At 39.0% G+C, this 27,708-nt stretch overlaps 1 protein-coding gene across 19 annotated transcripts in view; it reads left to right on the top strand.

Moving 5' to 3' along the window:
- Nucleotides 1–27,708, top strand: part of NRIP1 (nuclear receptor interacting protein 1) — a 126,975-nt gene that overhangs the window by 30,456 nt on the left and 68,811 nt on the right. For 2 of the 19 annotated variants that reach the window (XM_068911036.1, XM_068911000.1), the window contains exons 1-3: nucleotides 16,690–16,884; nucleotides 24,158–24,242; nucleotides 26,505–26,689. The gene's annotated coding sequence lies outside the window, so the exon portion shown is untranslated. Of the gene's footprint in view, nucleotides 1–16,577; nucleotides 16,885–17,033; nucleotides 17,177–17,257; nucleotides 17,890–17,909; nucleotides 18,068–22,865; nucleotides 22,966–24,157; nucleotides 24,243–25,694; nucleotides 25,765–26,504; nucleotides 26,690–27,708 lie in introns of those variants that run through there. The other 17 variants (XR_011135061.1, XM_068910954.1, XM_068911082.1 and 14 more) reach the window with 14 other exon arrangements.

The raw sequence follows: 27,708 nt of genomic DNA, 5'->3' as shown, positions 1-27,708 counted from the left end.
ACATCCATAAACATAATTTTATAAAATTTTCTTAAACTTTTAGTTAAGAGATTTGGTGAGATAAAATAAACAACTCCAGTTGTTATTCAGTTAAAATTTGTTAGCATCAAATCTAGAGTTAGAACACTAGGGCATAACTTTTATTTAAACTAAGGATGGATTCTTTACTTGGTGTAAAGCTTTACTCTTTAATGGAATTGTCTGTGAATTGGTGTGATATTCACCACATGTAATAGCATCAGGTTTTTTTCAAATGAATCAAAAATGAAAATACTTCTTGGTATAGGTACCAAGAAGTCAGATCCTTTGGTGATGCCGAGGTCCTTTCTTCATTAGAGGCAAGTAGTTGCCATTTTTCATATTGGGTAGCATTTATTTTAAAGTCCCCACCACCTCCTTAGAAAGTAAGATATTAATAAGAGAAGTTATGGGAGTTGTCTTTGAATTTGATAGTGTTCTGTGCAACCAGTTTAAATTTTCAAAAAATAAAACTTCAGTTACTTTGTATCAGGGAAGATGTTTATAGGCAGGAAGATATAATTCTTTTCTAGTTTCCCTTGATAGCCAGTTGCCTTTCTTAAATCTTCACCATTTACTTCTAGGTCAATCCCCTTGCTTCTCTTTAAATAATTTCTCTGATTCTTTTATATTCATACACTGCAGTTAGTTATATATAGGCACTTCTCATGCCACCTCCATCCACTTAGCTGGTGAGTAGCCAAGTAATACATATTTAGCACTTTTAATTTTACCTCATAAATCAATCATTCCAGGTCCAAAAATCAGTTAGATTTTTTCCTTAAAGCATCACTCAACACAAAGACTCCATTATGCATGTCTGAATAATACATTAATTGTGTGGTTTAAATTTATAAACAATGTTATATAATTAACTTCATAAAATTGCTCACTTTGAAAATTGTACAAGTATGATTTCTATAATAGTAGCTACAAGATGACAGCATTAATCTAAGCACTGTCACTCTGAATTGCCGCCAGTAAAGGAGAGGCCTCTTAAAGGTGCAATTAGGATAGAGAGAAGGTGTATTCCTTGTGCAGATTTATTCCTTTAAGTACTTTTTCAAAGGTTTTCACCTTGTTTTCCATTGCCATGCACTAACAGTATAGAGCAAGATTACTTTAGTGAATGGCTTTATTAATGTAAAGAGATACCACTAAGCAATTTTTAAAAAATTGCTTTTAAAAATTATTTTTCACTGTCTTGTATTCTCTATAAAGTATTTTTTTTTAAGGGGGAGGGGATGACTTCCCTATTGATTTTGCTCTTTTGCTATTGGCAAACACTCTTCTTTTTCTCTTGGGACAGAGATAGAGATGGAATGAATAGCAGGATCTATAAGAAAACAGAATACAAAACAGAACCAAGAGGAGAAGTGTGCATAGGTTGTTAATTTTGTGTTAGAAGACTAAGCTCAGATCCAGATTCTATCAGCTAGACACAATGCTAGTGTTTCTAGTGAAAGTACTCTTGTTATATTACAGTGTGTTTATATAAAATACAGAATGGATTGATAACGTTTTACCCACTTTTCCAATCTGGGCAACTGAGGTGCAAAGAGACTAAACAACTTGTACAATATTACAGAAGTCAGTAGGAGAATCAGGAATTTAAGCTCCTGCCAGGAGCTTAAGGGCTGAAGGGCTGAACTACAAAACTGCATTTATTCTATAATCTGTTTTTATGCTCTTATCTATTTAATCTTCCTCTCGTACAAATTTTTATCAGTATGTCTCCACAGAGAACTTCAGCATAAGAAATGTTTCTGCAGATGAACCCTGAGGTTTTATAGTAACACTGCATAATGATTACGTGGGAGGTACTCGGAGTTAAAAAGGAGCAAATTACCATTGGAAGTGAATCATTTCAGTATAGGGAAGTAAGGTTAGCTATCTGCTTATTACGGCCTTTTCATCGTTCACTGTCAACAGCAATAGCTCTTGTAGTGTTACATAATGTTACATATGTTTAGCCAGATTGCCTGCCTCTGCTGGGGGGGGGGGGGGACAACAAGCACAGCCCTCGCTCCTGTTGCAAGTAGGAGGAAAATCCTGAAGAGTCCTGCTTGGGATTTTCCTACGTTGCTTTCTGGGCATGGGAAACTCTAGCTGATACACAGGGCCCAAACTCCACCTGTACGTGCGCGTAGATACGCGCTCCCTGGCAACAACCAGTGAGTGAGGAGATGCTCAAAACCAAAGGTATGCTTGGTACATAAAAATAAACCAAGGGAAGTTATTCCATGGCTTTTAGCCACAGCATTTACACTAAAATTAAAGCACAGGGATGAAATTAATGGATTTGGTATTGTACACCCTCCCCCCCCCCCCCCCCCAATTTAAAGTAGAATATAGCCACTAGATGTTTTAGCATAGCATATTAGTTATTATACTGGTTATTTGTTTAAACTGAAGAACACAGCACCACTTAATTGCACTGTATATGAAGCTCAAAACCTGCTGCAGTTCCAAATTTATAAAATAACACTTTCTAGAATATAGGGAAGAATATAGGGCCTATTAATTTTACAGTCTAATTTCTGATTAGATTTAACAGCACCTCTGACGATCTGCATAGATTCTACCCATTAAAAATGATGACAACTCAGTTCTGTCATATTAAGTGGAATTAAACCCAGTATTGCCAAGTATGATAATATCCTAGGAAAAAGCGTACCAACATTAAAAAAAAAAAAAAAACCACACACAGCATGGTGTTATTTCTGTATAGGAAAGTTTCACTTGCCAGGAGTGGGACTAGCTGTTATGTGTTACTGCATTCGAGAACCTGTGGGTCTGACATCTGAAATCAATAGAAATTCTCCATTCAAGCTGAGCAGGTTAGAGAATATTTTCTAGCACAGCTGTGTAACATTTCTATTGGCAATTAAAAGGGCTAATAGAACTGGTTAAGGAAAAGCTTTGAGAAAACTGCTCTCCATCAGAAAATAGTTTTGTTAAAAATTCAAATCTGTACAATGCCTATGTTTTGTTTCAGAGGAAACTAAAAACTGTGTTTTATTTTAGAGGAAAAAAATTGTCAACATTGAAACAGCCTGTTCTTGGCTTTTTTTTAAGAAGCAAACCTAAATGAGCACCCCCAAAACCAAAAATGGAAACGTTGTATTATGAAAACAGCAGTTGAAATGATTAAAATTTCCTTTTTCTTCACTGTGAATTTTGAATTTGTTGAAGGGATTAATTCTGATTTAAAAACAAAGCTGAATTCTGAAAACAGAAATGAAGTAGCATTCCCACTTGTGACACACCTTTACATTTGCATTTGCAGATGCAAGCTATATTCTGTAGCTCTTATTTGCCACAATAATCCTGTTGACTTCACTTGAAAAGAATGGCATGTTTCCCACTAACTTTATTAGTGATAGGATTGGGCCTTGATGCAATACCTCATGTCACAGCAGCGAAACTTGTTGCCAATAGACTGTCTCGAGGGAGGAGATTTCCAGTAACTGCTCCCTGAGAACTGTTCTAAAAATGCATCTTTTTCTGTCCAACCATCGGGATAATGATATGCTCCATCCCTAAAGAGAGGGGCACTGACTGAACTGCATTGATGGCACCAGAGGTCCCTGCTGGCTTGTTCACTAAACAGAACTGGCAACTGACTCTGAAGATAAGTTCTTGACGTTTTTCCAAGCTGGAGGAATGGAGTTGAGTGACACTTAGAAATAAATAGAGGAGGGAATAGTATGATCTTGAATGACAGAGAAACTTTCATGAAAGACTTGCATGGGGGAGATGTCAGATGACTGTACCAGGCTTGAGTCTAGGGATATTTTGACAATTGGATAATGTGCATGCTTGCTACCACTAGTATGAAAGATAGAGAAAAACAAAGGAGAAAATTACGAATGAATTCTTTATTCCTTCTCACTTAAATGGTTAAAAACAAAATACAAATTTATTTTTCCCTAAAATTGACTCTCTACAGTCTCTTTGGAAATGCACTAGAGAAGCATTCTCCCTCCTGATAGAAAAATGTATTTCATGCAAAACATTTGTCATTTGTCTTTTATTATAATTCATGATCTTATCCTTCGTTCTTTCAATTGTTTGAGCAAACAGTAATCGTACTTTTAACCTGAGATTTCAAAGGTAAAAGTATTGTGAAGGGGTCCACACTCTTTTCTTTGTCTATGATCTCAGCCAAAGTCTTTGAACATCAAAGATGTTCAAAGTTTGGGGCAAGATTTTAAGGATTGGGTTACTAGAGAGAAATTCAATGAGTTTCTTTGTTCATATTCAACACGGACCAGAGCAGATCTTAATAATCAAAAATACTTTAATATAATCACACCAATTAAAACAAGTTGCTGCTTAATCTTTTTGCTCGGTACAATGAAGCTCACTCATTCCATTGTATTGCTGTGAAAAATCCTTGACTTCTGTCATTCACAAATGGCTTTACAGATCTTTCTAACCCAGGAACTAACAAGGAATTAGAAATGCAAAATATATTCCCAAAACAAAGAATGCTGGTGTTTTAATTACAGTATCACACTGTAACATAAGAGGTTAACACTAAAAAATGAATCTTGTACCCTCAACCTGTTACCCCTAAGCAAGTCTCATTTTCACATTAATTTTTGTAGGCCATCATCTAAATTAAATACTTTTCAGTTCTGTCAGTTTATCTCTATATGTACTCTCATTACAGCAGTCACTAGAGCCAAAGCATTTTAATCTTCAGGATAATCCCTGTAGGACCATGTTCTCAGCTGCAACTTTAGGGGTTCTACAACTGGTCTTTTCCTTTTAAAAAGTGGCACTCATTTTTACAGCAAATCTTCCCCATCTAAGGACGTTCTATAAACAAGTAAATTTTGCAATCTGTTCTGAATGAAATGCAGGCAATCGTCTTGATTATCAGTGGCTAGATAGTCCTAAATCCTCCCTTTCCCCATTACTAACCTCATACTTCCTGTATTCTTGGGAACTATGTTCTCATAACATTATTCTGGTAGGTTTAATTTTCTGATCATTTGTAAAACAAATTCGGGGGGACAGAATTCTTACTTTTTTTTTTCCTAGCTGATAAGAAAATGTTGGATGTAAAGCTAAATAATCAAAAATGTTGGTGTTAAAGCTAGACCACTCCTCAGATCTCTGCAACTGTAACTGAGTGTGCAAACCTGAATGGCTACAAAACCCAGCAATAGACTCTTTAGCAGAAATGCATGCCATCACAAAGGCCAATGAGGTAAGCTAGCAAGTCTGCCATGCAAACCCTTTACTTAGGTTAGGATAGGAACTTGGGTTATGATACTTTTTTTTTGGGGGGGGGGGGGAGAATTTTCACTTGAGTTCAGTAGCACCCTCCAAGAAGAAGGGAACTTAGCCCAATTTTTCAGGTAGTCTTATTCTGCTAGCACTACTGTTTGTTTGCTGAGGTGGGTTTTTTTGTTGTTGTTGTTGTTGTTGTTGTTTCATTGGTTAATAATAGAGTGCTTAGTTCAGATTACTGCAAGGGACTACAATAACCAAAATGAAATAAAAAAACTTCTTAATCCTTGGCAGCTGACACCTTCACAAGCCAGAACTTGTCAGACAACAGTGCAAATCAGATGCAGCTTGAGGTATATTCAGACCATCATCAGACACAGCTAAACTGTATCTGTCAGTCCTGGTCCTCTGATCACCCTGGCATGAAACCCTATCAGGACACACAGGAGGGTTTCCTTCCACAGAAAATCAGAGTTTGCGAAGACGTGGTATTTATACCTAGGTTTCATTTCAATATGCAGGATGTAGCCAGAGTGCACAAACACCTGTAATCAGGAGCTGAAAAGCACTTCTGAAGATGCCAGTTTAGACACATCTGCTCTTTCTGAAAAACATACAGAGAGTAGAGACTTGAAATTTAGGGAGGAAAAAAAGGGTATTAAAAAATTAATTTACGAAATATATAACTTACTGTGTTCTCATGTCAGAGGATATGAGCAAAATGCTATCACCCAGTATTTGTATCGCAGCTTTAAGAACATGAGTAGAGGCTATATGGGTTTACAGCTGGCAGTGATTAAGCTCCCATTAACTTAGCTTGGTAGCTGATGAATATATCTTAATAAAAGTCGAAGTTATTGAAAAACTTGGTAGGTCAACAGCAACAATAGCTCAAATAGATTTTTGTGGTGTATCAGTAGCCACCATGAGAAAATAGCAGGTATGAAGCATGCATTATTCTGCACAGTACACTGTCTTGGAAGCAGAACTTGCTGTAAGATGAAATTGGGTAATCGGTCTCGTTGGTGGATCAACAAGCTAGGCATTAAAATAATCTAGCCTATGGAACATGAAAGTATGAGTAAGCAATAAGCACGTGTATTTCAACTAATAATAGGATGCCTTAATCTTTTGTTTGCAATACTGAAAGGGGAGTTTACAATTAAAAACCACATAAGGTTTTTAACCAATGAACCTGCGCTGCACTTTAAACATAGGTTAGAAGTTCAACTGGGTTTGAGTTGATGGCAAGAGCCAGCCATGAACAACTCTGGTTTGTTTGATTTTTAACTGAATAAAATTGACGCTCGTAGAAGCTTTTATAGTCACCAGCTTGTCAATATGGTAATAGAATAGTTGGAAATTGCTGGTTTAGCTGACAAATAGATCTGTCTCTTGTCGGCATAGAAATGAAAACCAGTATCATGCCAATGAATAATCCTGTGCACAGGCAGCCTTGGAATGCTGAGTAAGAGCAGGGCCAGAATGGAACCCTACAGAGCAGAAGAAATAAATGCACTAGAAGGACACAAATTACCCTTGAAAACATAATGCAGGTAACTGTTGGATAAATATGATTTAAGCCAATTTAGAACTGTGCCAAACAGGAAGATAAAGTCCCTCAGGCATTAAAGAAGAACACTGAGATCTAGCAAAATGAGAATAGCTGGAGAATGAGAACCTGTCTTTAGAAGAAGGTTATGTCTCATTGCTGGGTTGCTGAAAATTTCAAACAGGAAAAAAAGAACACCTAAAGCATAGAATTTTATTCTGTATTCACTGAAGCCAATGAATTATTTTGATGTTGCGGGATTACAGTGATAGAAAATAAGGTATTACTCACTGAGGGATTTTATGCTGTGTTATATATCAATGCAGGTCTTTTTTCAATCACAGAATCACGTAATCACAGAATGGCCAAGGTTGGAAGGGATCTCTGGAGATCGCCTAGTCCAACCCCCCTGCTCCAGCAGGGTCCTCTAGAGCACATTGCCCAGGATCATGTCCAGGCGGGTTTTGAGTATCTCCAGGTGGAGATATGAGACTCCACAACCTCTCTGGGCAACCTGTTCCAGGGCTCTGTCACCCTCACAGGAAAGAAATTTTTCTTCATATTCAGACAGAACTTCCTGTGTTTCAGTTCGTGCCCGTTGCCTCTTGTCCTGTCACTGGGCACCACTGAGAAGAGTCTGGCCCCATCCTCTCAACACTCCCCCTTCAGATACTTGTACACACTGATGAGATCCCCTCTCAGTCTTCTCTTCTCCAGGCTGAACAGGCCCAGCTCGCTCAGCCTTTCTTCAGAGGAGAGATGCTCCGGTCCCCTCATCATCTTGGTAGCCCCTCCACTGGACTCTCTCCAGTGGTGCCATGTCTCTCTTGTACTGGGGGGTCCAGAATTGGATATAACAAAAAGAATTTGTGCATATTCATAAAACTAGGTGAAAAGTTCTGCAACTTTGGTTTTCATCAGTTTTTAAAAATTTTCAGAAGGGTACTTTTTATCTTCTGGTTTTCAGATTTATTTATTTTTTCCTAATAGAAGTGATTCTAGGGGAATTGGAAAACACTGAAAATGTTCATTGGCATTTCAACTTTCAGTGAGGAGATGGGAGGAAAGAAGGAAGGGAAACTTGCATGTAAGAAAACAGCTGTAATAAAGAAGCAAAGGGGGGAGTTCCTCCTTTTTTCACAGTATGGAATAGGCAAAGTCTGCCCCACAAGTAATAAATTTTTTTTTGAATGTGAAAGTGGAAATGAGGAAAAAGCTGGAGAATCATAGAAAACAGAATTACATGTCTTCACATCATGATTTACACTGCGTTTAATTCATAAATCCAAGAGCAGCCTATTACTGAAATCACAGGAGAGCGTCTGTTACTAGGAAAGAGGATTTCAGTACATGTGAGAGTCATATAGTAATCTGTTTCTTTTTTTTTTTTTTTTAATAAGAAATGTCTAAAATCTATGTACAACTGGAGGAATAACTCTGGAAAACAAAAAGCTTTCAAAAAGAACAAGAATTCAACTAAACCGTTAGTTCACTTACTAACCTCCTTCAGGCGTTCATATGAGCAACAGAAAAATTTCTAAATATGTATGTAACACATGCAATAAATATTTCTAGCTGATGCTGTCATGAAACTTCTTTGCAAATTTACTTTTTATTTAATTTGGAAAAAGTAATAATATATAACATAGGTGATCAATCAGTGTAAGTATAAAATTACAAAGAACTAATACTTAAAGTGACTTTGGAGTACAGAAAATGTTTACGGATTTCATTAATTTAGTCACGTATCAACCTGGCAAATTTAGCTGCTTATTAATCTTTTGTTAAATAATTGTGAACAGTGATTACATTTTCAAGAGTTGAAACCTGCTCTAGCTAAACCACAACATTTTTGCAAGTATATTTTTCAACTGAACTTTTTTGTATGTTTCTACAGCCAGACTATGGTACTGGTCAGTAAAATATTTAAAAGTTGTTAGGATTTAGAATGCAATATATTTTAGTAGCTGTCTGCAAGAAGTCATGGTGTGTCCTTCCTCTTCTAAAGAAAGTTAGCAATAGCCCTAATGAACTGATACGTCAAAGGTTTAGATGTCGTTTAGATTACAGAATGGATTCTGGGGAGGGGAGTAATTATAAGTAGAGTTTACCAGAAAAACATGGATGTGTTTGTTTTGTGTATAAGAGTATTCTAGTTAATCAAAACAATGGTAAGAACAGCATTAAGTTAGGCGAAATTCAGCTTGCAAACATTTGAAATATTTCTTTTTCCTGCTTCTTGACCATCTGATTCCTCAGGGATGCATCTGGCAGAAGCAGAAGAAGTGAAAGCAGGAATTCCTAGGAGTACAGACTCCTTGTTCCTTTGTAGTACGGGTTTCCAGGTTCAGGCTTTGGAGTAATTTATCAGGCCAGCTGCATTCATCCTACCTACCCAACAGAATTGTACAGAGGATAATAATTCCACATATTGGAGGACATAAAATGTTGCTTCTTAGCCCAAGTAAACATGAAGTAAAACCTTCAGATGATTCAGAAAATGTAATTATGTTTCTCCACTCCAGCTTTTACATTGAAAAAGTTGTTCCTGCTATTGTAATGCAACAAAATGGATGCAATTCAATTGACGAATGTAACCTAGAGGATTGTGTGCAAAGAAATCAAAACTCAGAATGAATTTTCTTCTCTACGGAAAACATTTTCATGTATGCTTTGTTTTATTACCTACTGGGAAGAAAAGAAAGATTCAAAATTAAATTTATAAATATAGAAGCAGCCTATGACAGCTGCTGCTTATGTATGGGTGTATCCTATGTTCTTACTCTGTTTTTTAAAGTAATCTTGAGAAGGCAGCTCTTTGAAATATATACAGTACAAAAAGCAGCAAGAGAAATTTCCCCACCTGTAGAAGAGGGATGTAACTTGTGTGAACATAACTGTTGCTGTCTGGTTTATGGTGAGTCAAATCACTCCTATGGCTTAGCCAGCTTTTTCACGTACGAAATGTTGGTCTGATGATCAGCAGCATCAAAGCTGGATTTGTTACATATAGAACATTTAGTGAAGACAACGTTCTCCTAATAAAACTTAAATATTTGTACGCTAAGAAAACTACATAAAGATATACAGTTGGATCAGTATTAAAAGCATAGTGAATTTGATTCTGATAAAGAATATAAAATACAATCTAGCAAGACAAATATATGCTTACGTGCTTGTACGATCCAGTGATTTGAGTTCCCTAAGTTTTTGGATACATAGTTTAAACAGATCTTCTTTGTTAAGCATATGAAGATAACCAGAACCAGTAATTACTCATGAAACTGTGACTTTAGATAGGTAAGCATCAACTTTTTTGAGAACAGTTAACCATTAGAACTGGGACTATATTTTCAAAACAGTCAGCTTTTAGGTACCTAAACTAGGAAGCCAGATTTTTTCAGAATTTCTTAGTTGTTACTTTTTGAAGGCTCTTATGAGTGACAGCAGCAAATGCTGAATAGCAGTCCATCTTCTTTCTACTTCCATTTTGCTTTTCTGTGAAAGTTTTAAATTGCAGGGTTTTACAAAATATTTTCATCTTTTCCTTATTCACTATAAAGACAAGAAAATCATAAAGATCTTCAGGACTTTTGAATTCCAGTAATCCTCTGAGGCCAACCTCTTTCTCGTTCCTTCGCCTCTCCCTTCAACTCCCACAAAAAAGAAAAAAAAGAAAAACAACCAGCAACTTAAAACAAAAACATTACAGGCAAATGGAAAAGATAAGATGCTACTTTGGCAGGATTTTGAGTGTTCTTAATGGTAGAAGACCTTGTCCTAAAACATTAGCATTGTGTTATTTCATCAATAAAAGGTCCACTCTTCTGACACGCAGGGGGTGGGACTGAGCCAGTTGAAGTAGGACATCACGTGCCATTTTAGGTATTCTGTAGTATCCAGGATATCCACACAGGGCTAGCAGCTTGGAGACATGCGCTGCTTGGAGAGGCAGCTGGAGGCCAGGCTACCAAACGGTGTGTAAAATGGCAAGAGATGCCCAAACTTAGACAACTGTATCCTACCCATCAGTCCTCCTTCTGTCTCCAGAGTAAAAGTGAAAGCAGTCACCATCTCACTAAAAAAAGCCTGTTACTTTTCCTCTCAGGTAACTGAGCTCATATAAAATAAATCTCTACTTACTTCTTTTCCTTTTATTTATTGTTAAATACAAATAAACTGCTATTTATTGTTTTTTCTTATAAGAGAAAAAGAAAAAAGAAATTAAAACTTTGACTTAACGTTGCTCAAATTCCAAGATAGTGGAAGGGTAAAACCATAACTTAAGTGTATCAAAATATATTGTATTTTATATTTTTGTTTTCCCCATTAAAAGTTCACTTGTTCATAAACTATGTGAATAGGTAAATATGCATAATAAAAATATATACGACATGCAGTTTAGCTTACCACAGCGGTGTTATTTCCTTGAGTCAGAGCACTTAAGATCATTTGTAATAAAGTGTACTATTTTAATATGTAATTAAAGTGTGCATATATTGTGAAATATTTGCCCAGCACCTATATTGTTTTGAAGGGTGAACACAGAATACTTTAGCTCCTCTTTTTTTAGCTGCTTCCTAATGGTCAGTTCTAGAACTTTATTCATTTACGGTTTGGTACTGGCTGCCAGTTCTCTGTATGTATAATTTGTACATACTGTTCATTTTATTTTAGAACATACTGTTTCAACAACATGGCTTGTGTCATCATGAGAACAACTGCAAAAGGTTATCCAGATCGTATGATAGCCAGCCAAAGAAATGATGCTGTGAAACCGTATTGTATTGAGAATAACTTCTAAATACTGAGTCTAAGAGAAGGTTAGATACTTCAGTTCTTACTCAATTTGTCCTTCCTGACGTGAGGAACATTTTCATCTAGGAAAAGAGGAGAGAAAAGCAGGAAAATACGAAGTCTGAAAGAACTGCATATTTAGAAATATTTCAGCTACGTGTATATATCTTTTTCATATTTTCTCCTTGCAATATTACTGACCCACAAGTAATAACAGTATTCTCACACTGACTGTTATACCTGCTCTACTGATACTTCCTGCTGTCAGCAGGCTATTCATTTTCTGGACATGCCTTCAGACTACCAGTAATGTGACTCATCAGAGTAACATTCTTGGAAGTATATTTTTCATGTCTTTTTGTGTGAGTGGGATGAAATTGCAGAAAATTCACAAGTACAGGATGTGTTTTTCTGGCTAAAGACAGTAGTATTTTATTCTGGTAAAATAATGATTAGCATAACCTAGTCATATAAACTTAGCATACACCACTTTTGAGTCTTCCATGACAGGTGTTACAGGGGCTCTACGTATTCTTTATTTCCTGCCACAAAATATAAGACCTGAAGTGTTAGTTCCTGTTTATGGTCGAGAAATGCACACGCATATATAGGAAGGTAAGCTTAACCCTAGTTCATTCCTCAGAGCAGATACAGTATGCTAGAGGCATGGACAAAACTAACCAGATGCTGCAAGCATATGATTCTTCCATGAGAGTTTATATGGTACAGCTGTCTTTAAATGTTTTTATAATTGAAAAGGCTCTAGCATCTGGTCCTTTGCTTATTACTCTTAGATCAAATAGTCATGATCTCATGTCTACTTTTTTAATAATGCAGAAAAAGAAGAGCTTGAGGCATGGAGACCATGCTTTGAAATGGTCTGCTTCAGAGTATTTGTAAAAATAAAAGTAAACTGCGTAAATAAAAAAAGCAAAAAACTGCAGTACAGAACAGTATGAATTATGCAAACATACAAACAGCTTTATCAATTTAAATATATGTAGATAAATTAACTTTTTGATACAAGGGGTATGTACTTTTGATATCTTCCATTTATATGAGGTTTACATTGCTTTCCCCTTTATGTTACTATGCAATGATCTATTTAAACTCCACCTCCAACAATTGCCATCCTCCTGCTATTACGAACCAAACAGGATATAGACTATGGTATGCCCTATAGAAATCATCACTCCGCACCAGTTTTTCCTCTGGTAACACTAGTATAGTTTCAACTGATTTCAGTTAATCCTGATATTACCACTGAAAAAAAAGGTAGGCTTTTCCACACTCACCTACTCCAGTTTTATGGATGAACACTATTACAGAAGAGCAAAGTGGTAATATTGGTTTTTTTTAGGCAAACCCCCTTTGAAGTCCATTATTAATAAGTAAGAATGAGAGTCATTTTTTTAATTATTGTTTTGTATGCCTACATAAAGTCCGCAATATTGAGTGATTTAATCCTCTGTGAAGGGACCTTCCAAGCAGTGGGTAATCAGACATATTACATGAATCGAACTAGGCTGAGTCAAGGATAGAATTTCATTATTTGTCTGTGTAAGGCTGACAAACTATTTTAGAACAAGATTTAGTGTATAAATGTATTTCTGTAAAGTTAGCTAGCTTCCCAAACATGTCCCAAGCTTTTCATATCATGATTGGATGCTATAAGGCAAGGCCTTAATTATTCTGATTGAAAAAAGTAGTTTCAGAGCTGTTATTTTCTTGAGAGGCTGAAATAGCCTAAAAAGAAAATCAAAAATAAGAGTGGCTGTAGTTCATCCAAACTCTTCAAAGAGCACTTTATGTGATTTAAATCTAGGCTAGTGTTAGCTAAAAAATGTTTGGGAGTCATGTGTTTATTTTCTTAATAATACGGTTCTTGCTACTACATGGCATGGATCTACGTGTTTTATTTTAGCAAGATGAAGACAGTAGTTTCGGTAGAGGAACTAGGACTTCATTCGTTATTTTAAAATGCATTAATTTAATCACACAAGTGAACAAACACAAAGTTGTGGGTAAATCAACAATTTATTTAACTATTTTTGAAACAGTCAGGTAGACTAATTTTGACCTTCAAGAATGTAAGAATTACATTTTGATTTTGATAGAATTCCTAGTAGAGCTAAAACATGTCTTTCTATCTGGAGGCTTCTGGTTAGAAATTGTAAAGAGAGAGAGAGTGTGTGTGTGTGTGTGTGTGTATTATTACGTTTTTTGATGTATACAACAAAGAAATGGTTCACTGATATTAGCAAATGTGAGTTTATGCCGCAGAAAGTAGAGTACCAACAGGTGTTCAGGAAATGCTTGCAATTCTGGCAATCAGTTCTAAAGTAACCTCTATAAATGTATATTTCTTCCAAGATCAACCGAAAAGTAAGTTACTTTTTGCCATCATAATTAGCCTTCCATTTACAGGTCATCTTATAGTGAAGAAATCCCCTTACGGAAAAAATGAAAAGATGTCTCCTTTTGTACTGTCAATAATGAAAGAAAGTTTTTGCATCACCTATGGATGGTAGCTAGGAAGGTGTATTGATAGATGCACACTTTTTATGCTTGGAAAGTCAGTGTTTAGCTTTGGTTGAAGACTCTGCCTGGGAAGTACAATAAATACACATCAGTACTTCGATAGTACTTGATAGATCGATTTCACTGTGCGCTAGAGTTTTTCCTATTTATTTGTTAAATTGTTTCAATTCTCGTTTCATAGCTTAAGTAATATGAGCAAGTATCATAATTCAGTATGATATGAGTATCATACTGTATGTTTAGTATGTCAGGTGACTGTATCATATAAAAACTTGCTTCCTCAGCCAAGGATATCTGTATTGTACAGAAATCTTTTTAACGAATACTTCACATTTCTGTTGCTTTCTCAAGATTATTCTTTTTGTAGGTCTCTTGTCTATGCAATATGTTCCCTAAGGTTAAGAATGAAAGAGGTCTATACTACAGACGTACTTGATTGAAATAGCAGCTAAATTGCTGCAGTAATGAGAAAATATCTTTCCCCCTGGATAATTCAGCTGCTTAGCACTGAAATATTTTTGAGATAAAGATTTTTAGAGAACCAAAAAACTACAAATCATTTCTTTACAGTCAGAATTTGCTAACAAGGCTTCTATGGAAACAAAGAGCAAAACTCTTGTTATATTAATGGAAGGCAGATCAGTCCATAAAATGAGACTTATGCTCTTAAATAAAGAGAGACTGTGTTTTATAGATATTCTGATGTGCAGTTGCTTTAGAAAACACTGCTGCTTTTCTGGAAAAATGTGGTTAAAAACACATGATGATGAAGTTAACCTAAATCTTTCATTGGCTTACAAAAATAGGTCAAGTAATACATTGCTAGCTCTGCTGTAAGCCTGTACACAATCCGTACGTTCCAAAGTACAAGAGATTTTGCTTAACAGTCCTACCTCTGCTTTCATTCATGATACCTGTGGGTTAAAATATTTAGCTTTCCGCAAGTGTGACTCCCTTTTGTTTTCTTCAAAGTTGAAATTTATCTCCTCTGTAGTTATGTTAGTCTTTTACTAAAAAGATGTTTGAATATATCATTTGTAATTATCCTGGGTTTTCGAACCGAGATATTAGCATGTTAATGCAGATATTATTGCACAGTTTATAAGCTATTTATAAAGGAATTTTTCTCCTCTGTCAACATTTAAATTCCAGAAAAAAGTATCATTAAGTGTTCTGTAAAGCATTTGTCAAATGATTTGCAAGGTGTGGGGTTTCTTTAAACACGGACACTGCATATGCGTGTGCACAGAATGTGACTAAGGTCACACGCTTTTTGTGGCTTGGCACATTCAGACAAAGTCGGTGCAGATCTGGACTCTTCAGCTCTGTTCTTTAATGGGAATGAAGTATAAAGAAAGTCTAGGCATAAAATGCAATTTATCAGAACAGAGGTTGTCTTTATATTTGGTGTGGATACCACCTACCAAAATGGAGGAGTGATGCTTCTTGGAGGCTCTGTCCGAGGCTGAACTTCCCCGCAAACTCTTTGTATTTACTGGTAGCAAATTACAAATTACGTGGGGCAAATAACATCGCTTTGATGTGACACTTTGGCCCCGCTTCTCGAAATTCTTCCATGTGGGCAGCCGTTTACTTCTGTCCGACGCCCCTCTGCAGCCAGAGGGGTGTCACACCTGACCACGGAGGGGGAAGGGAGCGGCAGGGCGCCCTGACTGAACTTAAGCGGAAACCTCCCCTCCACCTGGCCTGCGGTGGGCGTCGCTACTATCTTCACGACGCCAGGAAGGGCAGGTGCAGGGCGAAGGCTCAGGAAACCTGTTTCGAGCTGTGAAGGCAGGGCCGGCTCAGTCAGCGGGAGAGGAGAGGGGAGGGGAGCGGAGGGGAGCGGAGGGGAGGGGAGGGGAGGGAAGGGGAGGGAAGGGAAGGGGAGGCCCACTCCTCCTCCTCCTCCTCTCCCTCCCCCGCCGCCGGCCGGGCTCTGCCGGGGCAGCCGCAGGTGCCGCGGGGCTCCCACTGCCCCCCGGCACGGTCCCTCAGGCGCTGGCGTCAGCTCTCGGCTTTTTGTTCCAAAAAGAAAAAAAAAATTTTTTAAACAAAAAAGTTTGTAGTTCTTGTTTTTCAACGAAAAAGCTGAAGCCTTTCGAGCCGCGAAATGGCAAGCAATAGAAACTACAGGAAGCGCCCCCCCCAACACTATTATTCTAAAAGAGCCAAAAAAAAAAAAAAAGAGAGGTGTTATTTTTAAGCTAGGGGTGTTTTCATTAAATACGGGGCCTCCGGTGCTCCCATTCCTAAGTTGTGTTTCCTGGGGGCTCTTTGCCTTTGGTTAGATTAACTGGGAAGGGGCAAGAGGCGGCGGGATCTTGCGTACGTGCGGCACGTTTAACGGTAACCTGTTCCAAAGCCTCCCTTCCTCAAACGGTCCGGGGCGCGCGCGGGCGGGCGCGCGCGGACGGGGGGGGGCGGGGCGGGGCGCGGGGGCGCCGCTAGCGCTTCCCCTCCACCTCCCTCCTCGCCTCGTCTCGCCGCGGCGGGGGCGGGAAAGGGAGGGGGGGAAGAGAGGGAAGGAGGTAAAAAAGGGGTTAAGAAACTTGGCTGAAGAGATGAATGGCACGGCGCGGAGCGGGGAGGGGCCGGGCTGCGCCGCGCCGGGCGAGGGGGGAAGGAGGGGAGGATCACGGCTGCGGGTTAGGCTTTGAAAGTCAGCCTCACAGCCATTGCAGCAGAGCCCCGAACCGCGGAGGGGAGCGGCGCGGCGCGGAGCTCTCCGTGTACGTGCGTGGGGACACGGGGCCGGGCGGGGGAAGGTGGTGGCGGCGGTTGGTGGTGGCGGCGGCGCGGCTCGTCCTGCCCTCTAGCCCGGAACCCCCCGCGCGCGCACCCGCGCACCCACCCACCCACCCACCTCTGCGTTCAGGGCCGCCGCTCCTTGGACCTCTGCAGCGGGGGCTGAAGGCTGGAGCCCTCCCCGGCTCTCGCTGCGTGGCCGGCGCGGCGCGGGCAGCGGCCGCCGGAGCCTTTCCCTGAGGCCAGACCAGCCGGCCGGCACCAGGCAGCCCGCCGGTGCGCGGGAGGAGCCGCGGGCAGGGAGGGAGGGAAGGAGGGAGCGTGTGTGGGGGGGGGATCGGCGGGCTGGCTGCGGGCTGAGCGTCTGGCGCTCTTCCGCCGGGAGCCGTGCTGGCTGGCGGAGGGAAATGGCCGAGCGGGGCCGGGGCCGCGCTGCAGCGCAGCAGTCAGCGGGCGGCGGCAGGGAACAATGCCGGGGTTAGCCTCGGCACGGGGGACGGTGCGGGGCGGCAGAGGGGCTGCTTCCGGTGACGGCCCTGCCCGCCAAAGCCGCCTCGGGGCGAGCTGAAAGTTTGGCTGGCCAGGATGGGTCGGGGTGGGGGAAGGAGCCGCAGGGACGGAAAAGTTAGGAGTTTTGGCCCCCGCGACCCGTTTCTGCCCGCTAGCCGCAGACCTCGGTGCCCGTTTCGGAGAGACGCCCCCCCTCCTCCTCCTCCTCCTCGTCCTCCTCCTCCCCCTGCTGCTGTGCGTGTGTGAGTGACTTAGGGAGCAGCAAACTGGGTGCGCAGTGGGCGCAGTGCCCGCGGCGCTGCGGGGCCCGGGCAGCTCCGGCCCCGCTCGCTGCCTCCTCGCCGCCAGCCGCTGCCGTCCGTCCTGCCGCTTTCACAGCAGCTGCAGGCAAGGCCACGCTTTCCTCTTCTCACCTCCTCCCCGATTATTTATTATGGCTTGCTCCACCTCTGCCTGCGAGCGCGCAGCCTGGGCGTTAGGTAGGCTTTCCATTTCCTCTTGCGTGCGGCCCCCCGCGCCTCTCCCCGGCTGCCCCAAAAGATGCCATCTCATCCTTTTAAGTTCCGTAATGTGGGCACCCTGGGGACATCGCTGTTGCCTTTCCAGACTAAAGGTTGCGTTTCCAGACGTGTTTTGTGTCCCTGAAGCCCTTTAAAGGTGATTCTCCTCCTCCTCCTCTTCTTCCTACCAAACACGTTGTTTGAAGCTTTTTTTTTTTAATACAAGTGTCAGTTAGTAATTAAGTTGAAGCAAAGTGAAGCCTAAACAAGTACAGTGATTGAACGTAGATAAAATAAGATACGGCCTCGTAACGTATGTACAGCTCTGTGCCCCTTGTGCTCTTGTAGAAACAGTATGGTGGGTTCTGATTGTTTATGTTGTTTTTAAGTTGAAGAAAAATTAAGCTAGAAATCGTGGGCATATGTTGAAGGCTTTTTTTTTTTTTTAGGTGAAATTTCTGGTTTGGCGAACGTGTATATGTTAGGGAAGCTGCAGTGGAAGTTGTGCCCTGCTGCCTTATCTTCTTGGAATCTAGAAACTGTGTTATTCCTTGTTTCATTTAGATGATTTGATTCCAGGAGTATTTTGAAGGGACCTGGCTGCAGTGTTTGATAGCTCACAGGCCGGTTACAATTTAACTGAGTCATTGCACTATAAATGCCCAGATAGTGTAGAGCTTTATTGAAGAAAGAGTGAGAATCTAGCCTACCTGTAAGGAGGAAGTGCAGTCACTGCTGAAAGGAGGTGGTGCATCCCTGAGTAGGGAGACTTTTTCTTTCCTGTTCAAATGTAAATTAGTGTTTATTGTGCTCAGTGCTGGAAAGTGACACGTTAATAAGCCATCCAACAAAGAAAAGTTTTTCTGAGATGAAAGTTTTGTGGTTAAAATCTGATTTAATAGTATCTGAGTAATTGTTGATGTAATGGCAACAAGAGTTGACATCTTGGAGAACGAAAGTACTTGTTCAGAGCTACATGTAGGTAGATTTGGGACTTTCGCTATCCAGAGCAGTTGTGTTTCCAAACTTGTGCTTGAGGAGGTCTGTCTTGTTAACTTATCAACATTCCTTCGTACAGCCTGAGATAGGGTTGACATTGACCCTTAAGCAAGACAGCAAGTTGTTCATAAGTCAAATGCACATATACAAGCGTATGTTTTTATTGAGCAGGACAGGAGAGGTAAAAAGTTAGTTATTGTGTGTGTTAGGCAGGTGTGAAAACTGACTTCCTCTTGGACTGGCCTGCAATTCTGAGTTACCTATTGGAAGTGAGATCTGCTAATTTTTTTTTTCTTAAGATTTTGTAGAGCATATGTACACAAAATGCAAGATACTGTCAAATGCTTAGCATAACCAGACTGGACTGATTTTTCCAGTAGTCTTAGGGGTAAAAAGTATCAAATGGAAATGTGCTTTTTCTCTTCTGTTCCCTGTACTTGTTTATTTTTCTAAAGTTGAAAGTGAACTAATCACAACTTAAGGAAAAAGTAAAATTTATTACAGTAATGAAAATTAAAGTGAGCTAATATTTTTACATCATAAACTTAAATAGCTGCTTTACATGTTGACTGTATCACCTGAGGTGTTTCATAGTCAGCCATGTTTAGGTTTAATCCATTATTCCGTAAAAGATGACAATGAGACAAAACAGAACAGTGGTTAAATAGAGATCTTGGAACTCAAACAGGGATTAACTTAGTGGCAATCATATTTGCCTGTAGGTTTTGCTTCGCATGGGATTGGCTTAAAAGAACAGACATAGGATTGACGGCTTAAAAGCTTATTTTGTTGTCTTTTTAGAGCTAACTTTTTCCCCTCTTTTTTAACACTGGCAAAAGGTTCCTGTAATACCAACTGTATTACTGTTTGCAATGAGAGCACTGTTAACTTTACCAGTGACAGTCCAGGACGTTACTATATTAAAGGATAAACTATATTTTGCATTGTGTGGAACACATGTATAAACTTGCCCAAGGCAAAGTTAGGGAATTGCATTTCCCATAGTCAGCTGTCTTGCTCAACCGTTGTGCTTGATACCTCATTGCAGGGCTATCGGAGAAGCCACGAAGACTGTAGTATTTTGTTAATTTTAGAATAGCTGTTAAGAACTCGCCTGAACAAATGGTTTGTGTTTTTCCTGTATGTGAACATACATGGAGCAGAGGGGAGTCTAGAATAGGAGGAGAGTATGGAGTTCCCAGTTGAGCAGTGGCATGAAGGCGAAAACCCCTGCAAGAGTTTTTTTTGGCTGTGTGCAGGGTGGTGGCCACCCCTGCCAGTGCTGGGCCTGCAGGCCAGAGAGGCTCTGCCAAGCCTGGAAGCTGGGCAGACTTTCTAACCGCTGGCTGAAACATCAGCGCAGTAATCAGCTGGGTTTCAAGCAGTAGATGGGATAAATAGGGTAAGTGCCCTATGGATAAAAGGGATAAATATCCTTTTGGGACAATTAGTGCAAATTTTGAAATATAAATTATTACTGCTCAGCAGGAATGTGGTGACAGGCAAGTGGAAAGATGGATATAGGTAGAGAATGAAGTCTAACAGAAGGAAAATGTACAAAGGAATTTGCACTGTTGTACAAAAAGATACAGGTATAAAGAGGCTGTCTAAACAGTCTTAAACTAAATAAATTGTTTAATGGTAACAGCATTTGTAGCTTGCGCTCTCTTCCTGCGACCAGGCCGAAATGGTAACACTAACTGAACAGTATTGGTCTGCCTGTAGAAAATCTGAGGAAAGTTTTAAATGGTATGAGATATTTCTTTCGGATATTATGATGTTAGGGGTTTTGATAGTTGCATTTGAAAATACTGAATTAGAAAATGATGCGCCGAGATTAGCAACCAATATTTTAGGTGGACATTTGTGATCGCATTTAAAAACTTTGAATTCTCTGATGGGAAGAAATGTCTCAAGAAAATTGGGCGACGGAGGTCTCTTGGTAAAGGTGGATGTATGGATTTTAATGTTTCTGGATTATTTATTTGAAACTCACTTTGAAGTGTGAACAGACTATATTGCACTTAGAAGAATTAATTTGGTAATTTATTTGGCTGTCTGTTGCAGGTCACTTAACTTGATGGTTAAAGAAGGAGAATAGGAACTGAGTCTCATGTAAACGTTCCAAGCACAGAAAGCGGAAGAAGCAGTTGTTAGCCACCTTAGTTATTTATGGTCAGGCCCTCCTGACATAGTCTTCTCTTACTTAAATTGTCACTGGAACTCTTTTCTCCTGTTTAATTGCCATGTTTTGAGAGAAATTCTGTTTTCTCTGTTTTATACTTTTTATTTCTAAATATTATTGAGTCTTCAACAGAGGGGGGGAAAAACAAAATTTCGGCTATAGACCAGATCAGATTAAAAGCAGAAATTGCATGTGTTCCGTTAGTCACCAATGTCTTAGAGGTTGAGCGTACTGTAGAAAAACTGCTATTCTGGGCAAAGAATTCTGGCCTGTTCTTTCTCATCTTGAGAAAGAAAATAGTGCAGTCAGAAGAGATCAGTTAGTAGATATAAAAAATGCTTATGAGCCTTGACTACTACTATTATTTGAAAACATCTTTATTATTTAAAAGCAAGTATGGGAATATTTAATTGGCCTCAAAAAGCACTCAGTGAATTTATGTTGAACTATGTGAAAGAAGTATATCTTGTGCAGAGAAAACCTGCAGTCTTTTTGTTTTACCTGACATCAGGCTGTTGCTGTGATGCCAATTCTCTTATGGTGAACTTTAGGATTCACTGCTACTGCCCACCTGCATTGTGAAAATAGAATTGGAAAGGAAATTGAAAAAGACTTTTTTTACCGTTAAAACGAGCTCTGCTTTCTACAAAGGTAGAAATAATTTTTCATTCTTGTCTCAGGAGATTCTTATTCCCATTGTTAATGTTACCACATGTCATATTTAAACTCCAGTTTTTCAGCAACCTATAATAGCAAACAAGTCAATGTTCAAAAAAATCCCAGAACCACAAAAAAAAACCCAAAAAAACAACCCCCAACCCTCCCAAACTGTAAGATGTATGCAGCAAGTGCTCCAGCTGTTAAGTTTTTGGGAATAAAATATAAGTCTTGAACAGCATTTCTGCATTTTTTTTTTCTTAACATTAAAGGCATTATATTTAACTTTTCCCCAGAAATAACAAAAGACTCTTGTTTTTTGTTTTGTTTTGTTTTTTCCCCCTGCAGTCTTATATACTGTTTGTAGTTGCTTGGAACCATGCAAAGGGATTGTTTAATGCTGACCTAAAGGAAATCCTGTGTATATATTGAGCCTTGATAGGGACATAGAGTTTTTTTCAGTTGGGTAGAAAGTCGTCTTCTTTTGGAAGTGGTAGCATTCAAATAAAATAAGCATCGGTGATGGGAAAAAATTTGTCTGCCTCTGTAATACAGCACAGAAATAATGAGGAGAACGTTTTTTTTCTCAGTTTAAGATGATATGAACAAATGAATATACTTTTAAAAAGTGCTGCTTCCTTCTGCTCTGAGGGATCTCCCTTCCCTTCTTTCCTTCAGTCACAGAAGATTCTATCATGCTTATTTACTCTTTGAAACAAAATTGGAAAGACCTCTGAAGTATATTTATTACTACTTATTGTCACTACTGACTATACTCCTGCTATTTCTTTGTTTATTTTGACTGCAATGATAACTTAATCTCTCTTTTTTTTCCTTAATTCAGTCCAAATGTTGAGGCTTGCTGCTGTTCTGTGGTGCAAACTGGTGTTTTATTTTGTGAACAATAAAAGGGAAGGATCTAAAACAGTCTCTGAATGTAGTATTTAAGAATTTTTACTTATTTTTCAGCTTAATGGATCCACTGTTGGATTCTGATGCATCTCATGCTGGCAGTAGTCCAGCAACCTTCTGTTATCTCTAACTGACTTGAGAGCTTTGAATAGGTCTTTTTTGGATGCTGACCCTTGTATCAACACCTGTGTCTTTTTCCTAGGTAGTGCTGCGTTACATGGGTCGGAGTCGATGTTTTCTCTAAGCCGGCTTTAGCCCGAGCAGTTTTGCAGCAGGAGGAAACGCTATGAGTTGCCCACAATGTACATATTTCCCACTTCACCTCTCTTCACCCCTTTCCCCTCCCTCTCTACCCCCCTGCCTCCCCCACTGCCTGAGGGCAGGGGAGTCCTCTTCCATGCTGGATAAATTTTGTGTTTAAAAAACTCCAGTCTATAGTTTCTGTGAGGGTAGAAGTTGAAGGTCAGTTAAAAAAAAAAAAGGAGCGAAGCTCTGTATGCCAAAGGAAGAGAAGGGGAGAGTTCAGTGAAGCAAGGGAGAGGGGGAGAGAGTCTATTTTTGTTTTGTTTATGCTTTTATTGTACCTAAATTTGACTATTTTAAGTATACAAACGTGCTGCTTTAATATGACATAGGGTGATAACTTGGTGACAGAGGATTTAACCTAACCTGTAACAATGACGCTTGTCACAAGCAACGCTCAAATTTTACAAATCACAAAATTGATCTGGGCTACCTGTAAATTTCCATCTTTTAGCAAAAGTTCATTTAGGAATAATAGAAAAGAGCTGAGAAAAATTTGTAAGATAATGCTTGTGATGGATAACATGATGTAAGTGTAGTTTCCAAAACTACCTCATTCCTCAGTTTCTCAAAAGCAAGTATTTACATTTCTATTGCTTTAGGTTTTTACTAATTATTTTTGTGGCTTTCTGGCGTTGCATTCACCAGTTCTGCTTTGGCCTCATGTTTTCCTTGTATGTATACTAAAATTAATGAGGGCTCCTTAAAAACATGATTTAGATATTCATAGATATGAACCTCAAGTGTTAAGTGATAATCACTACATAGGAGGGGAGCTTTCACATCACAATTGTTTTTTAAAATGAAATCAAAGAAAACAGGGCTGTGTCTTAGAATCAAAGTTGAATAAGAGTTTTGTTCTTAAATATCGTCCAGCTAGCTAGACAGCACAAGTTACTTGTACTTGCTGTGCTAATGGTTCTGTTTGGAAAGATTTTGCTTTCTGGAGTTCAGAGATGTATTTTTCTCTTGGAATAGGAAAAGCTTTATTTGTAGATCTTAGCATACAAAATGAAGCATCGCTTCCTGTTAGACTAACGATAAGCAAGTAGATCTCTGTATGTGTGTGTACATAAATACGTACATATATATGTGTGTGTGCATATATACATACATATATATATAAAAAATCAGAATAGGATGAATTGGTATGCGGATGTTCATGGGGTCATTTTTTGCTATTCCTTACAGGTCAAGCATGGAACTCTTTAGGAAGAAAATTAATGCATCCTTGGACTCCTGAAGGAAGAGCCTTCCTGATGGGACCATTTTCAAGGTAAGTGATTTATTTGTGTTGTATTTACCTTGTCTTTTTGGCTTGGAGTCTTCTCTTTACTTTACCAAATCGATAATATAATTTTCTGCCATATATGTCTTGTAGAGTTACAGTATGTTTCAAAATGATAAATTTTCAGGTTAATTTCTCTCTCTTCTAGTGTAAGAGTTCTTTTTAATATGTACTGATTGAACAGAAATAAGGATTTTTGTAATGTGTGAAATTTTGTATGGAATTGGCTGGTAAGTCCTGAGGATCTAATTTACTTGTTTGGGGAGCAGTTACTAAATAGAGAAGAACCTGATTCACCTATAATTTCAGGGTGAAAGGGAAGATTAAATAGAATTTACTATGTTACAGCTTTTTTTATTTTTTAAATAAAGTAGTCCAACGTAAGCTTCTGTGGCAAGGGACAGTCACAGTAGAATTGTTGTTAGATATTACATTACAATAGCTTGTAGACATTTAGCATCACTGTCAATTTGTTTGGATGTGCTCCCTTGGTTCCCATTTCCTAAATCCTATTTTTCTTTGATACTAGGCAATAATTCCCCAAGTGTTGTCCAGTGATTGCTTATGTGTACTCACTTTGGTTTGTGAGTAATTTTATTCACTTGAGTAGCCCCGCCGTACTCAGTGGGCCTACACGCATGCCTAAGAACTTGAGAATGCTGATGAGCATAAAGAATACAATTTGGGCATGTAACGGTTGACAAGCAGTTGTTGTTTTGTTTCTGGTCTCTCTTAGGACTCATTTGCATTGCCTCCAGTGGCAACTTTTGCGAGCATTAGTAGGGAAGCTCTAGAACGCTGAAGACAATTCATATCAAATCCCAGCCTGAAAAATTCCTAATATATATCCTCATATCTGCAATCCGTGTTGTTACAATGGATATTTTCCTCTAATAAATTTGTGTGATGCTTGACTTCATTCCCATAAAGCAGTGGTAGAGGTACCGCAGCTTGAACATCTCTGACACAAAAGCATGTACTAAAGTGAAATCATTAGAAAATGTGCATTTTAAAATTTGGAAGATTTGGATTCATCCAGAATGAGTGTTTTGGAAACGAAGGGAAATGAAGATGAGGTATTTTTTTTCCCCTTCTCTCCATACTGCTGCTTATTTGACTCCTCAGAAACAAAAACAAAAAAACTCTAGCCTTGCTACAGTGTCTCTTAGTAATTTGGGCAATTTTATTTACTGGAAAATTAATTTTATGACTACTTGCTGATCTTGGAATCAGCAAAATACGCACTTAATTAATTGGCCGTTTCAAACTTTGCAATTGTTGTGGTCAGCAGCAGATGGTCACTTATACAGCCATAATAGAACTTAATAGACAGTGGCTTTTGTGGAAACAAGCTTTTTGAAATGTCATATCTTCAAAAGTAGTTATAAGTGATTGAAAGCTTTGTTTCAAGATTTTTCTCTCTTGCATTTAAAAGGTATTTTATGCAGCCTGGGCTCTAAAAATATGAGCTGTAAATAAGAGTCTTGCACCAAGGATGTCAGCTGATCAGGTGATTAAGCTAAAGATTTGAGAATATGTGTTTATCACTGTATACGTGGCTGCAACTTATGACAGTTTGCATTCCTTTTTCCACTTTTAACCAGCATAATAAAAGTATTAAGTTTCTTTTGGGGGGGGGGGGGGAGGAGGCAAAGAGGAAAGCATTATTGGTTATGAGCATTAATTGTAGAATACCTGGCTCTGTATACAAATCTGAATTGCATACTGTTATAAATAGTTTTAATGCAGAGTGCAGTACAAAGATTTGTTTTTCTCACTGGAGTTAATTTCTTGTTTTAAATCAGAATTTTAGACCGGTTAGTAGTCCAGAAGAGTACTGTTTTGCAGATGTAATTGTTGCTCTTTTTGATGCTATGTGACCTTAACCTTTGAGGGATAAGAGTTACAAGACAGGAAGGTAGTCAAGGTGTTTAAAACTGAGCATAGGTCCAAGAAAAGTCTATAGCATTAAGGTAGAAAATATAAATCATGTCCTTGAGTTCCAAGTTTAACAATTCTGCGTGAAAAATCATGAAAAGATACAGGTGAGAAGTATAGCGGTTGTAACTATGCTTCTTGTACACTGAAGTCCCAGTCAGTTATATGGAGTTTTCCTTTGAAAATGAATAATGAAATATTTTGAATCCCTAAATAAAAAAAAAAATGATTGAGTATAATGTATGGGAAGAGTTTCTACCTTGCGAACCTGGTCGTAAATTCCTCTTTAAAATTGCAATTTTCAAACTGCAGGTCATTGCCTCTGGTATTAGAGTAACAGGTGGAGGGAGAAAGAGCTGTCATGAAAATTGAAAGGAAACTGGTGTGCTTCCAATTTGGAAATAGGAAGTGTAACTGGCAAAAGATCATAGTTCCTACTTGGAAGCTCTGAAAAGTTGGGACCAGAACCTGCAGGGAAAACGGAAAGGAGGAGAAGGGTAAGTTTGTGTTCTGTTCTGCAAGTAGTGCAGCTGATGCTAGTGAAGCTGTTGAAGGAACAAGGCAACGACTCAGTGTGAGCAAGGCTGGCAGAGGCAGCCTCTAGTTGAAGTAGAATTTAACATTGTAAAACAACTATGTTTTACTTTTAATGATAGGTTTCAGAGAACAACAAATGGGTGTAATGTGATCTTGACTCATAGTATGTTCTTTTCTTGTTCAAGGGGAAAAAACTAAAGCCTGAGAATATGAAGTTGCAAACAAAAATTTCACTTTTTTTCTTCCTCTCTACAGAGGAAAAGGTATGCTATGGAAGCGAAAGAAACTGCACCTCTGTGAAATGGATTAGTGTATGGTTATGGTTGTCTTCCAGGAATTAACACAGGCAGCGCTTCCGTTTTGTTGGTCTAGTAAATTAGAGGTAAAGGGGTTGGTAGCTTGTGGGGTAAGAAAAATGGCCCTCATTCTTTTTGTAGCTTGGCATTTAATATTTTACAGCAAACTTTTTAGTTTAACATATTTGAACTTGTACTAGATAGGGTTAATAGGCTAGAACAAAAGGTCAAAGCATAAGGCATTAGGCTTAATTAAGGGAGAGCAGGAGTGGCAGGAGTATGTGACAGTTAAATGGGTTTCCCACAGACTAATGTCTGTTACAGTGCAACCATGCCTCAACTTAAGTGGGTTATTTTGTGCAAAGGGCAACCGTGATTAGCAGTTTGACATGCCAGACATTTCTGGCCAATCCCATCTGTTTTGGAGGTTAAAAAAGCACACCTTTATGAGCTGATAGATTGATTTGTGTGCCTGTCTGGTAAAGATTAGAAGTCCAAGGCCAGCGCTGTAAATGCCAGTTACAGAATATTGTACTTTCTTGGTTATTCTTTGTTTAAACTGTCAGCTATTTTGACTGGGGATAACTGCTGTAAAATTGGCCTTAAAATAAGAAAATTGTGGCAGGGACTTCTGAAGCAAGTGTTTTGAGCTGGAAAAGTCTGAGCGGAATGTTTCCGCATCA

Source organism: Struthio camelus, chromosome 1 (assembly GCF_040807025.1).
Source record: "Struthio camelus isolate bStrCam1 chromosome 1, bStrCam1.hap1, whole genome shotgun sequence".
Taxonomy (NCBI): domain Eukaryota; kingdom Metazoa; phylum Chordata; class Aves; order Struthioniformes; family Struthionidae; genus Struthio; species Struthio camelus.
Note: the sequence above shows the minus strand (reverse complement) of the source record. Positions and strands in the feature narration are given on the sequence as shown.